Below are 12,410 nucleotides of genomic sequence, written 5' to 3'. Positions count from 1 at the left end.
GAGACGAGAAAAGCATAGATAGCTAGAGAAGGTTCTTAGGCATTCTTGTCCATCCACTTGGCAAAAGAAAAAGAAACCAACCAATCAAAACAACAAGTGAATGTCCTCGAATGAGTAAATTATGCAACCAACATGCTCACACAATAAAATGACAAATGAAATATGTGGCAAAGCATGCACAAACAATTCTGGCATCTATCAAGCAATTGGCGATGACTAGGTCATCTATATATGAGTATATTGACTGAGGAGTCAAATGAGAACATTTGATCATAGGTCATACTCATCGTTTAAGCACAAGTGGGGTTACCACTTTTAGATAAAGTGTTGTTGTGTTCACACCATTAGAGTTGCTTTAGCTCAATTCTTAGAGTAAATCTCCCCCTAGATGTGATATCCCCCCTAAGAGGGATGAACTAACCTTGGGTTTTGTTGATGATGAATTCATGTAGGTGTTGAAGATGTGGATGCTCTAAGTTGATGTAGATCATTCGGAGCTATCCTTTGGAGTGAGTTGCACTTTCAAGACCTACACGGGTTAGTCCCACAAGGAACAAACAAGGATATCCATAGACATAGAGTGATGCACACACAAGATGATGTCCATGAAAGCATTAGGTTACCTTGTCCCTTGTCTTACCAATAAGAGGGTTTGTGACTCCTTGAACTAGTGCAAGATCTGGAAGTTGATTGTACTTGTTCTTACCAAAATGATAAGAGTGAAGTATGTTGGCGGAGTCACCCTCGATAACTCTCTAGTTCTTCTTCTTCGGGATCCACACCATCTTGATGAGAATCCTCGGAGTTGTAGTTGTACTTGATGAAGTGGAACTTGAAGTAGTCTTGGGAACCCACTTGATCAAGGCCTTAGGAGCTTCTTCAAATGCATCAATTTCCTCTTGAAGCTTGTCCTTGCCTTTTTCCTTGTGGTCTTGTGGTGGAAGATCATCTTGAGCTTGTGTCCCCTTGAAAGAAGTAGGATCATACTTCTCTTGTTGAGGAACAAACTTTGTCTTGGGGTATTGATCTTCTTCCCACTCAACTCCATTGGCATTGAACTTCCGTTCAAAACCAATACCTTGATTCTTCTGGTGCCTTCCTTGCTTGCGTACAATTTCCTCGAATTGCTTACTCCCGGCAAGGCTCTTGTAAACACCTTTCTCTATGATTTCCTTCAATAAGCTATTTTCTTGCTCAAGTGTAACTTGGCTAAGAGAATCATTAGTGGAATCAAGAGAATTACTAGAAGCAACAACATTGGATTTAGCATGATTGTTGTTACTACTAGAGGAAGAATCCTTCTTGTTCTTGTTACTAGACTTGACTTGAGGCATGTAAGTGGATAAGAGTAAACACTTGGCAATGTAAGAAGAACTTTTATTGCGAAGATCATCATTGATTGCCTTTAAGAACTCATGCTCTTGCTCAATATTGAGCTTCTGAAAACGTAATTTCTAATGAGTCCTTAAAAGTTCGCGATGATCTCCTAAGATAGTTTCATGAGCTAACTTAAGAGTGTTTATTTCTTTAGTTAGAGACTCAATCTTCTCCTTATCATTGTCATTCGTTTCATCTTGATTAGCATGATTAATTGACATTTCATCATAGTATTCATCACTACTGTTGTCAACAAGTAAATCATGATCACCTCACAAGTCATCTTCATCACTATTGAAATCAATATACTCGGGGTGTGATACCTTTGGGCCTTTATCCATGAAGCATCTTCCAATTCCTTCATTTGGTGAATCAAATATGTCGTAGGAGTTGGTTGACACAAGTGCTAGACCGGCAACACCTTCATCTTGAGTATATTCGGAGTCGGAGTGATAGCTTCTCGCGGAGTGACTGTCGGAGTCGGAGCCGGATACCCATACACCAACATGAGCTTGATGTCTTCGTTTTGTGTAGCTCCTTGATGACTTGTCCTTCCTTTCCGAATCCTTGCTTCTCTGGGAGGGTCTTCGTTCATAACGATCATCCCTACTCCTTCTCTCCCTCAATGGCGATTCTTCTCTTCTACTTCTTCTTTTGGGAGAATCTTCTCTTCTCTTGTGGGGGGCCGTACACTCATTGGAATAGTGTCCGGGTCTTCCACAATTGTAGCAGTTTCGCTCTTGACTAGAAGATCTTCTGTCATTGTAGGACCTTGACTTGGAACTTCTCTCTTTGCTTCTATTCTTGTAGAACTTGTTGAAGTTCTTCACCATTAGGCTCAATTCTTCATTGAAGGTTTGTTTCTCACTTGATGATGTGGGAGATTCACATGAGGCTTTGTAAGCACCACTTGACTTGTTATGGAGCTCCTCCTTATCCTTGAGTGACATCTCATGAGCAACAATTCTTCCAATGACTTCCGTTGGCTTCAGATCTTTGTAATTTGGCATCATTTGGATCAATGTGCATACGATAGCATATTTTCCATCCAAGGCTCTTAGGATCTTCTTGATGATGATTTTTTCGGTCATCTCTTCACTTCCTAAGCCGGAAATCTCATTTGTGATAAGAGCAAGCCTAGAGTACATTTCAGCGACACCTTCACCATCCTTCATTTTGAACTTGTCAAGTTGACTTTGAAGCACATCCAACTTGGATTCCTTGACAGAGTCGGTACCTTCGTCCATATCAATCAAAGTATCCCAAATTTCCTTTGCATTCTCAAGACGGCTGATTTTGTTGAATTCTTCGGGGTCCGGTTCTCTCCCATCAAAGAATTCACCTTGCAAGCCAACACACACAATAGCCCAAACGGCGGGGTTATGTCCAAGAATATGCATTTTCATCTTATGCTTCCAACTAGCAAAATTAGTGCCATCAAAGTAAGGACCTCTACGATGGTAATTTCCCTCACTAGACGCCATACTCTCCTAGGTTGTGAAACCAAGGCTATGACTTCCAAAAGCTATGAAAATCAAAGCAAATGGAGACCAAAGCTCTAATACCACTTGTAGGATCGAAAGTAGTCTAGAGGGGGGTGATTAGACTACTTGACCAAATAAAAATCTAGCCTTTTCCCAATTTTAGTTCTTGGCAAATTTTAGGAACTTTGGAAAAGTCAAGCAATATTAACACAATTCAAGCAATATTAACACAATTCAAGCAAGCATGCATAGAGTATATGAGCAGTGCAAAGTAAAGCATGTAACTTGCAAGAATGTAAAGGGAAGGGTTTGGAGGATTCAAACGCAATTGGAGACACGGCTGTTTTTGTCGTGGTTCCGATAGGTGGTGCTATCGTACATCCATGTTGATGGAGACTTCAACCCACGAAGGGTAACGGTTGCGCGAGTCCACGGAGGGCTCCACCCACGAAGGGTCCACGAAGAAGCAACCTTGTCTATCCCACCATGGCCATCGCCCACGAAGGACTTGCCTCACTAGTGGTAGATCTTCACGAAGTAGGCAATCTCCTTGCCCTTACAAACTCCTTGGTTCAACTCCACAATCTTGTCGGAGGCTCCCAAGTGACACCTAGACAATCTAGGAGACACCACTCTCCAAGAAGTAACAAATGGTCTGTTGATGATGAACTCCTTGCTCTTGTGCTTCAAATGATAGTCTCCCCAACACTCAACTCTCTCTCACAGGATATGGATTTTGTGGAAAGAACATTTGAGTGGAAAGCAACTTGGGAAGGCTAGAGATCAAGATTCATATGGTAGGAATGGAATATCTTGGTATCAACACAAGTGTAGGTGGTTCTCTCTCAGAAAATATAGGTTGGAAGTGTAGGTTTGTTCTGATGGCTCTCTCCACGAATGAAGAGGAGGGGAGGGGTATATATAGCCTCCAAACAAAATCTAACCGTTACACATAACTTTCCAAACTCGGTGGGACCGAATGATTAAACTCGGTCAGACCGATTCAGCAAAGCTAGTGACCGTTAGGGTTTTTGGTGGGACCGACATGCAACTCGGTAGGACCGATATGATTAGGGTTAGGGCATAACGTAATCTCGGTGAGACTGATTACACAAACTCGGTGAGACCGATTTTGGTAATAATCTAACCAGAGAGTTGGTCAGGTAAACTCAGTGAGACCGATCGCTCATTTCAGTGAGACCGAAACATTACAAAGGGAAAACAGAGAGTTTACATTGCAATCTCGGTGGGACCGATCGCTCATCTCGGTGAGACCGAAATGTTACGAAGGGAAACAGAGAGATTACAACCCCATCTCGGTGAGACCGAGATCCCTATTGGTGAGATCGATTTGCCTAGGGTTTGTGGCAGTGGCTATGACATTTGAAACTCGGTGGCGTCGGATAAAAAGAATCGATGGGTCAGACCTTGATGCTGCGACTCAGGCATTACTCAATAGAGGTGCAAGGCTTACAGAAGTGCCCAAACAACCACAATATGAACCACTTCCAATTGAAAAACAAATTGTTGTGATTTATGTTGCTGTCAACGGCTTCTGTGATCGAATGCCACTAGACAGAATTTCCCAATATGAAAAAGCCATTCTAAGTACTATTAATCCTGAATTACAAAAATCCTTCTTAGAAAAAGGTGGCTTAACTAACGAAAGAAAGATGGAACAAGATGCTTCTTTAAAAGAAAGCACTTTGCCTTACCTGTGAATTAATAAAACAGGTTGCCCCTTACTCGTAGATGTAGGAAGAAGGCTTTTCTCGCCAACTGAACCCCAATAGGCTATTTTGAGATTTTTGCACATAATTATTAAAGATAGATTTTCGTGCCATGCGTAAACCAAGCTGCTGAGAGTCTACCCCAGCCACAAGGGGGAGCTGCTCCAGTAGTTCAGGATACCCCACCCAGCCCCACAAGGGTTGACGGACCCCCTACCTATACCTATACCTGATGATTACCTATACCTGATGATTACCTATACCTGATGATTTTCAATCCACAGCTCATTTTCTTTAATATGTGACAAGCCTTGCAAATTGTGATAATATGTATCAAATTAGTGGTCCGCATAACCCAATATTTGAAAATTATGGAGGTGCAGGCCCAAGTACTTCGAATCATCAACAAGAAATCCAAGAAAGAACAACGAAGGAAAAACATGACAAGATAAGTGTTTTCTCGACTCGAGATGTTAGAAGGTGCTAAATCAATAGGTGCCGGAGCTGCTACAATTGCTTTAGCCGGAGCTGCTGTCGGTATTGGAAACGTCCTCAGTTCTTTGATTCATTCCGTGGCGCAAAATCCATCATTGGCTAAACAATCATTTGGTTATATCATTTTGGGCTTTGCTCTCACCGAAGCTATTGCATTGTTTGCCCCAATGATGGCCTTTCTGATCTCATTCGTTTTCTGATCGCATAAAAAGTCACGAGATCAAAAAAGAAATGTGAGAATGTAGTTACATATGTAAAAAAGTCAATATCTTGTTCTCTTGGTCCATAGATGGGGCGTCCTATCCGATGGATGAATGAGGATCCTATATCGAGTAGTGAAATGATAGGATTCTGCTTTTCAGTTAAACCGAAACGCAAGTCGGCGATTCAAGCCAAGAGTGCGGGCACCTTAAGAGCGGTCAAAGCTAGAAGCCATATCATGACTGCTGGAACGAAAGACCCGATGAGTATTTTCGTACCACGTTCCAATCTTCTTAGTCAATTGTGTACTTTTCCACTAGGCGAGACATAAGTTATCGGAATCCGGGGCCTGTTTTTCCCTATTTCCCAAGGGGAATGTCAAATTGTGTGGTTTCACAGTCTTATGAGACAGAAAGTTTTGGAAATGGAGCTGTCGTTTTCACTACTTTGGTCCCTAGCGATATTGTTGCTTAAACTAACATGGAAAGTGGGTCCAATCACTTTAAAGTGCCCTCTCAAGTGTCATATCATAATGGTAACCTCCTTATGGTATAGTAATTTGGCTTAGAATAAGAAACCTATCTCTTCCCCCTAATGGCTTTTCACTACCCCTTGCAGGAATGCGTATTGTTGCTGCATCGCCACCATATTCCTGACTTGCTTTTCCGAACTGCTTCTTTTCTCGGGGCTGCAGTCCAGTTGCTTAGTGGTTTGCTTCTCGGTCTACCCAATCAAGGTTAGACCTCGCTCTATCAACCATTGCTTTAAACAGTATCATGTTATTTCATCTTTCATTGATACCATCATTACAATCGAGGGCCTACAATCCATGGAAATCCCTATTCCGATCACTGGGAAAGAAGAGCAAGTAAGTAATGAATGAATGAATGAATGAATGAATTTAGATGGTATATAAACATCTCCCCATGAAGGGAAGGTGTTATAGTATCTAACTAAGAAAAAAGTAGGTTGTGAAATGATAGGAAATATGCCATGCAGAAAATCAAGGAAATATTTCCTGGATTTTCGGATGACCCGGCTTATCTTTGCAGTTATCCTTATTTAGCAGAATCTAGTGAGTGTTCCATTAAAAGGAAAGAGAGCTATTCATTGTAGGATTGATCCAGACAACCCAACCTAAGTCACCTATTGTGCCTAACCTAAGTATAGTGCCAGTGGTCGGCGAGGAGAAGTTCATTCCTGTAGAGAAGAGAGGGGATCCTATTTCCTTTCCCCCTTTCCCAGTATGGCGACCTTATCTTCCAGCATGAAAGATGGTATCAGAATGAAACAATCCAATCCATACTTGTGGAGTGCTCAGTTCAGTTCCTGATTTCTCTCAAGCCTAAACCGGAAAAGGAAACCTATTACCCAGGATCCCCCCTTTCGGCTATCTCATCTGTTGTTCCTCGACTCTCAGGAAGGTAAGATCATCAATCAATAGTAGGCTGCTGCTCTGTGCAGTTAAAGATGGGATCCAACCTGTTCTGTTTGCTTGTTTCCTATAATCTGTGCTCGATTCCATATTTCTGTATCCTTCGATTCCCTGGATAGATCTGATCTCCTTTATACTTACCTCAAACAACGAGTGAAGTCGAGATGTTGATGAGAAAGGGGCTTTTCTCAAGGCCAAAGAGTGCTCTTTGAAGGCTACTATGCATCCTTATGAATACAAGAGTGGTTTTTTGTTTTGGGTATAGCAGGACTTGAACCTGCGACCATTAGGTTAAAAGCCCAATGCTCTACCAACTGAGCTATACACCCGAATTTACAAGAAGGCTTGGTGCGGAAAAGAAAAGAGGGCGGCCTCGCCCCTTTTCTTCTTATCATATCACAAGGGCGCGGCTCTGTATGGTATAGTACTGTGGAGCAAGTTTGGGAGTCCTTTCCACTCATTGAGGATTCTATCTAAAAAAGAAGGTCAACGGGGGAGACTACAGTAGCTCGAACTCAGACTATCTATGAAAAAGGCAAAGTCGTCTTTCCTAGGGTTCGACCGAAAGGAGTTGTGTTCTATGGTTTGACGTTGTGGAGGTCCAGCACTCTTCTAAACGAAGAAAGAGGGGATTTGCGCTACCTCCTACTCCTACAGAAGATCGATTGGCGCAAACTTCCAATCGATTCCTTATTCATTGTTGTCGACCCTTACATCATCATAAAGAGAATCAAGATATCCCAAGAACCCAGCTAGGAATGACTAGCTCTCAAGAATAAGCAAGAGATGAGCGCACGGGGGCAGCATTGCTTGTTGCTTTGTTATCACATTAGAGAAGCGGAACCTCCAAGCTCAGACATCTCGAACTCAGAAACTACCCTTCTATCCCACCCTGCTCCTCTGGCATCGGAAGCAGAACTACCTGACCGAAGGAGATAGACAGGAAGGAAAGACGGTCATACAAAGGCCGAATAAAGCTCTCTTGAAGCTGCATCTGAATAGACCTAGAGTCTGAATAAATAAGAATTGGGAAGTATGAAATGTGGGCATCATAACAAAAAAGAAAAAGACCGAACCAGTAAGACTACTGTCTACTTATTTATACCTTTGAGAGGTCCACTTAGACTATTATGATTTTCTCTTTAGCTACGTAGGTTATATAAGATTCAATTCAATCTAACAAGCGGACTGGACTACCTTCAGCTACTACAAGATATTTAGAAACCTAAGAAGCTGAGCCTACTTTACGTACTTAAGGCAGCAGCAGATGATGAAGAAATGGGCGGTAGATGATAATGAGAAAGGGTGCCCCTTGGCATTTCCTATGGGAGAGTCTGATTGATCCAATCACGAGGAATGATGTCAACCCCCTCTTTTGCTCCTAACTTGACTCTGATTCTCCCACTATGAGAGCTGCTCCAGGGGCTAGTTTGGCTACATAATGGAATTTACGAAAGCCCCCCGCCTTTCCGACTCAATGTATTGCCCTTTGGGACCAGGATCTGATGAGGAAGTGAGAGAGGGGACACCAAACATAGGTGCATACCATTTCCCCAATCCAATGGACTATGTCATACAGGGAGGAACCCTTGGAGGTTGGGACAGAAAGAAAGCAGGTTTTGCTTCTGCTTCCTTCGAGCTACCAAACTCTTTCGTCAGGTGTGGGTCAAGTTCCCTCATTATTGCTTGACTTCCCCTTTGGGGCACGAAAAGATGGACTAGTACTTAAGTAAGGGAGAGGACAACCCATGTTTCTGGCTTACCTTCAACGAGTGAGTGCTATTCCCATTCCTTACTTTGATCTGACCCTGTTCCCCGACCAGTTTGCTTGCTCACTAGAAGAGTCAAGCGAGAGCAGCTAGTTTAGAAGGAAAAGGACACCTGGGGCTATTCGGCCTCACTTGTCGGAGACTGAACTACCGGTCGCTTACTTGCTGATCTAGGAGGTCATTTCCACTTAGTCTAAGCATAGAAGGAAGTAGATTGAAAAACTAACAAACAAATTGTCTTCAGCCCTACTTACTTATAGGCTGACTTGGCCCAGGAAACAAGGTTCTATTAGGCTTGCAGGGCTTAAAAAAGGATGAGCTAGATCACAGGTATTTGGATATGAGCTAGTAGCGGGGTTTGGTCAAAGCGGTGCGCAAAGTGTACAAAGGCGAGTCTCACAGGCAGCGGCACGTGAGGGGTCTCCCGAACTTCATGGAAGACGCGGTTAGGGAGTTGGAAGATGCACTTTGGACTCCTGCACCAGTAAGAATGGAACTGGAATAAAAAGTCGGGGTAGCTAGTCACTCCGTTACTGAGGAAAGAGAGGATGGCATTTCCGTAAGTAGACTCTCCTTCTTACTGAATCATTATCCTGCCCTCTCTACTCGGGAACAATTCATTCTTAACTCGTACATAAGTTCCGGGCATCGACAAGAGAGGTAGCGATCTACAGCTGGTTTGGTGGACTGGTGGTGACACGGGCGGGCCCTCTACTTTATTTGCCGAATCCAATCGATCATGGGCGGCCCTCTTCGTTCGCAGTCTTTCTTTCCTTTCGAATCCAATTGTTCCAATCTGACCAAATAGCAATTCATTGAAATCATTCGGCTCACCTCTTTTTTAAGCACTTGACCAAGCTTATTTCTATAGAGAAGGACAGGAATCTATTGACTTTGAGTCTGTCTCCTACTACAAAATGGGAACTGAACACAGGATAGCAATAGCGAGAAAAAAATCCCCTCGTACTACATCATTATTTATTCGATTTTCCCTGGTAAGTGCTCCAGATGCAGTTGCTTTAGTTGACGTAGTGAGTGGAACCTAATTATCTGTTTCCTTTCATACCAGAGTTGCCTTTTGTAGATGAGAAAGCCAACAATTTTGCAAGGAGTTGATAATTGCACTTGAAGTAGTAAGTTTAAAGACAGTTGAAACTTAATGGCGCTGTTTAACCAAGCACTCTTGTAGCTTCGGAAACTCCGTGTTCAGATCGGTGAGGCAAGAGACGAATTCATCGTCAGTTACCTCCACGATATCCAAAATACCCTCAAGACCATGAAGACAGATAATGAGAGTCAGGTTCAAACAATTCAAGGATTGTAAATACCATAACAGCAAAGTAGAATGCACCAAATTTTTCCTATTACCGGTTCCAGGAAGAGCACACCAAATGAAAGAAACTATTACTCAAAAAGCGAATCACATCTCGATCCACAAACTACCAAAAGCCTTTGTTATTCCATTCCAAGTGCAACGTCAACCTGTTTAACAACAATTTTCTAAGAAACTTGTTGAATTCTAAATGAAACAACCTTATTTTCAAGTGATAGACAATATCCATTTCAACCAATTATTAAAGATAAAAGGGCTCACTGCACAGCTAATTGAATTCCTTTTCGAGGTTGAGTTCATCTTGAAACCGCATTTTCTTCCTAATTAAACTGAGAAAAAAAAGAATATTAAAAGAAAGACTCCACAGAACATGAATGAATTCAGGTACATCACATCAGGCTGATATGTGCCGGTATCATACCTGTTTAAAGATTCTGGCTAAGCCCTTGTTGCCACATATCCAGTTTCTTCTAAGGTTTCTGGAATTGCTCAAGTTCCTGCTCAACGCTTCTTGTCTAGCTCCAGTCTAGCACTTGTACCAGTCGCCTACCAGATCACGGCTTTGCTCCAATTCTACTCTCCAATTATGCAATCCTCTACAAAATTGGGGCTTTTCTTCACTTCAGAACTTCCCCTCGCAGTGGATTCCACTAGGTTCTTAACCTCTTCCCAATTCTTAAACTGAAACCTGCGATGCCTAATCCAACTCGGCACCTAACCATCTTGTCAGCATTGTAAGTTTGCCTCAACATTCCCCTAGAAATACAAAAATAATGTAAATCTACTTTCATTTATTTATTAGGGATCAGAATTTCTTTTTCTTTTTCTATTTTCTAGAATAAGTATGCTCTTGAGTAAAAGGATTCGAACCTTTGCATGCCGGTACCAAAAACCGATGCCTTACCACTTGGCTATACTCCAAACGAGGGGAAGGCTCGATGAAAATGAGTTGGGATATAGATTTTTCAGAAGGAAGAGTTAGTTACCCTCTGTCTTCCTTCTTTCCCGGGAATCAAGGATGTAGTAGCGGGACAGTCCTTTATTTCCCCCTTTAGACCAAGTACAACAAGCTCGCTCCTTAGGTTAGCTCTCTGCTCTACCTATTTGTTTGCAATGCCTTGCTTATCAAAATAGGCCTTTCTGTAACCTGACCTTACGCTGAAAAACTTCACTTGTTGGCTCTGCGTCCACTGAAACTTATGAAAAAGAAATGTTATTCTATCGATATCTTCAAGAGTTCCCTAACCCCCTGACTGAGAGTGCTATGATGGGCTATTGAAGTTCGTCCCTGCGGCATGGTGGGGCAGTGCAAATCCTTTTATTAATGAAGTTCCGCCCTGACACTCCCATTATTGGCTTCCTCCCCTGGGGACCACTGGGGCGAAGGCAGAGCATGGAATGATTGTAGGGGCATCCTTCCTAGGTGGAAAAGACGTGTGTGACTAAAACCAGGAGGAGAAATCCATTTTCAAATGGCGACAGAAAGAAAGGAATCATGAAATAGAAGAAAAAGTGCACTGTGCTGGCAAATGTGGAGAATAGACATCCATCTTTCATCAGAGAAATTGTTCCGTATGGGTAGAAAATACACATATTAGAAGATCCAACCCAAAAGCACTTGCTTCAAAGAAGCAGCAGTTACCAAGAAATTCCTGTTTCAAGTCAGTATATCTCGATAGAACCAATTCCAATCCAGGTAGTGTGAACAGAGGATGTGGAAGTTCTGTTTCCTTGCCTTGTCAAGCATTTCATCTGACACTCTATCTATACTATAGCTAGATCAATTCCTATTCTTTCTTCCAGGCGACTTTACTTCAAAGAATTTTTCCTTCTTATCTTGACTCGATCTAATGAAACTGGATTGATTGGCACACCACGCATCTGGCATTCGCTTCTCCTATCTATCTCTTCCAACTAAGCTGATCACTGGAAAATATGAAATCCTGCAAGCAATCATTCCAGAGCCAACTACGAAGATACCTGGTCTTCCACTCTGTTCACAGGAGGGAAGACATGAAAGTAAACAATTCTTCAAAGGAATTGACTCTACCGGAACAGAGGAATTGGCTTGCTCCTTCGCTCGCTGGTAAGCATAGAATGCACACCAGTCTAGTATCAAAGCGTATCTACTTGAAAAGGAGACTACTTGAACAGATGAAATGGAAGGAAGAAATGAAAGTTCAATCTACCAACCTAGAGTCTGCCCCTCCCAGGTAGAAGAAATTTGCTACTTTGGCTCATCAGTTGGTAAGTCTGTCTATGAAGTTCAGTGCCCAGAAAAGAGAAAAAAAGACCAAAACAAGCTTTTTCAAGCTCTACAAGTCGTATATATATATAGTGTTCCACTAGATAGCCGTGTTAAACTAGTCCAATCTTGCCGAGTGGCCTTATCTTCTAGTTACCTGGTCTGGTACTTCTACTTCGAGAGTGAGTTAGTAAACAGGATCAACTTTATGATCCATTTTGAGAAATTGCAATCAGAGAAACAGAACGAGTGGGTCTGGAGTCCATCCTTACACAGTTGAAATGCTGCTTCTCCCTTCTCCTTTCCAAAAGAAAGTGGATCTCATAGCCTCTGACAATTCG

General features: G+C 42.3%; 1 non-coding gene and 1 pseudogene across 1 annotated transcript; one reads left to right on the top strand and one right to left on the bottom strand.

Moving 5' to 3' along the window:
- Positions 1–5,031: 5,031 nt before the first annotated feature.
- Positions 5,032–5,336, top strand: LOC119271516 (annotated as a pseudogene).
- A 1,642-nt stretch (positions 5,337–6,978) lies between these two features.
- TRNAK-UUU lies at positions 6,979–7,051 on the bottom strand. Its single transcript has one exon. It is a non-coding gene; the product is annotated as a tRNA-Lys (tRNA).
- Between the last annotated feature and the right edge of the window lie 5,359 nt (positions 7,052–12,410).

The sequence above is a fragment of the Triticum dicoccoides genome, chromosome 3A (genome assembly GCF_002162155.2).
Source record: "Triticum dicoccoides isolate Atlit2015 ecotype Zavitan chromosome 3A, WEW_v2.0, whole genome shotgun sequence".
NCBI lineage: Eukaryota > Viridiplantae > Streptophyta > Magnoliopsida > Poales > Poaceae > Triticum > Triticum dicoccoides.
Note: the sequence above shows the minus strand (reverse complement) of the source record. Positions and strands in the feature narration are given on the sequence as shown.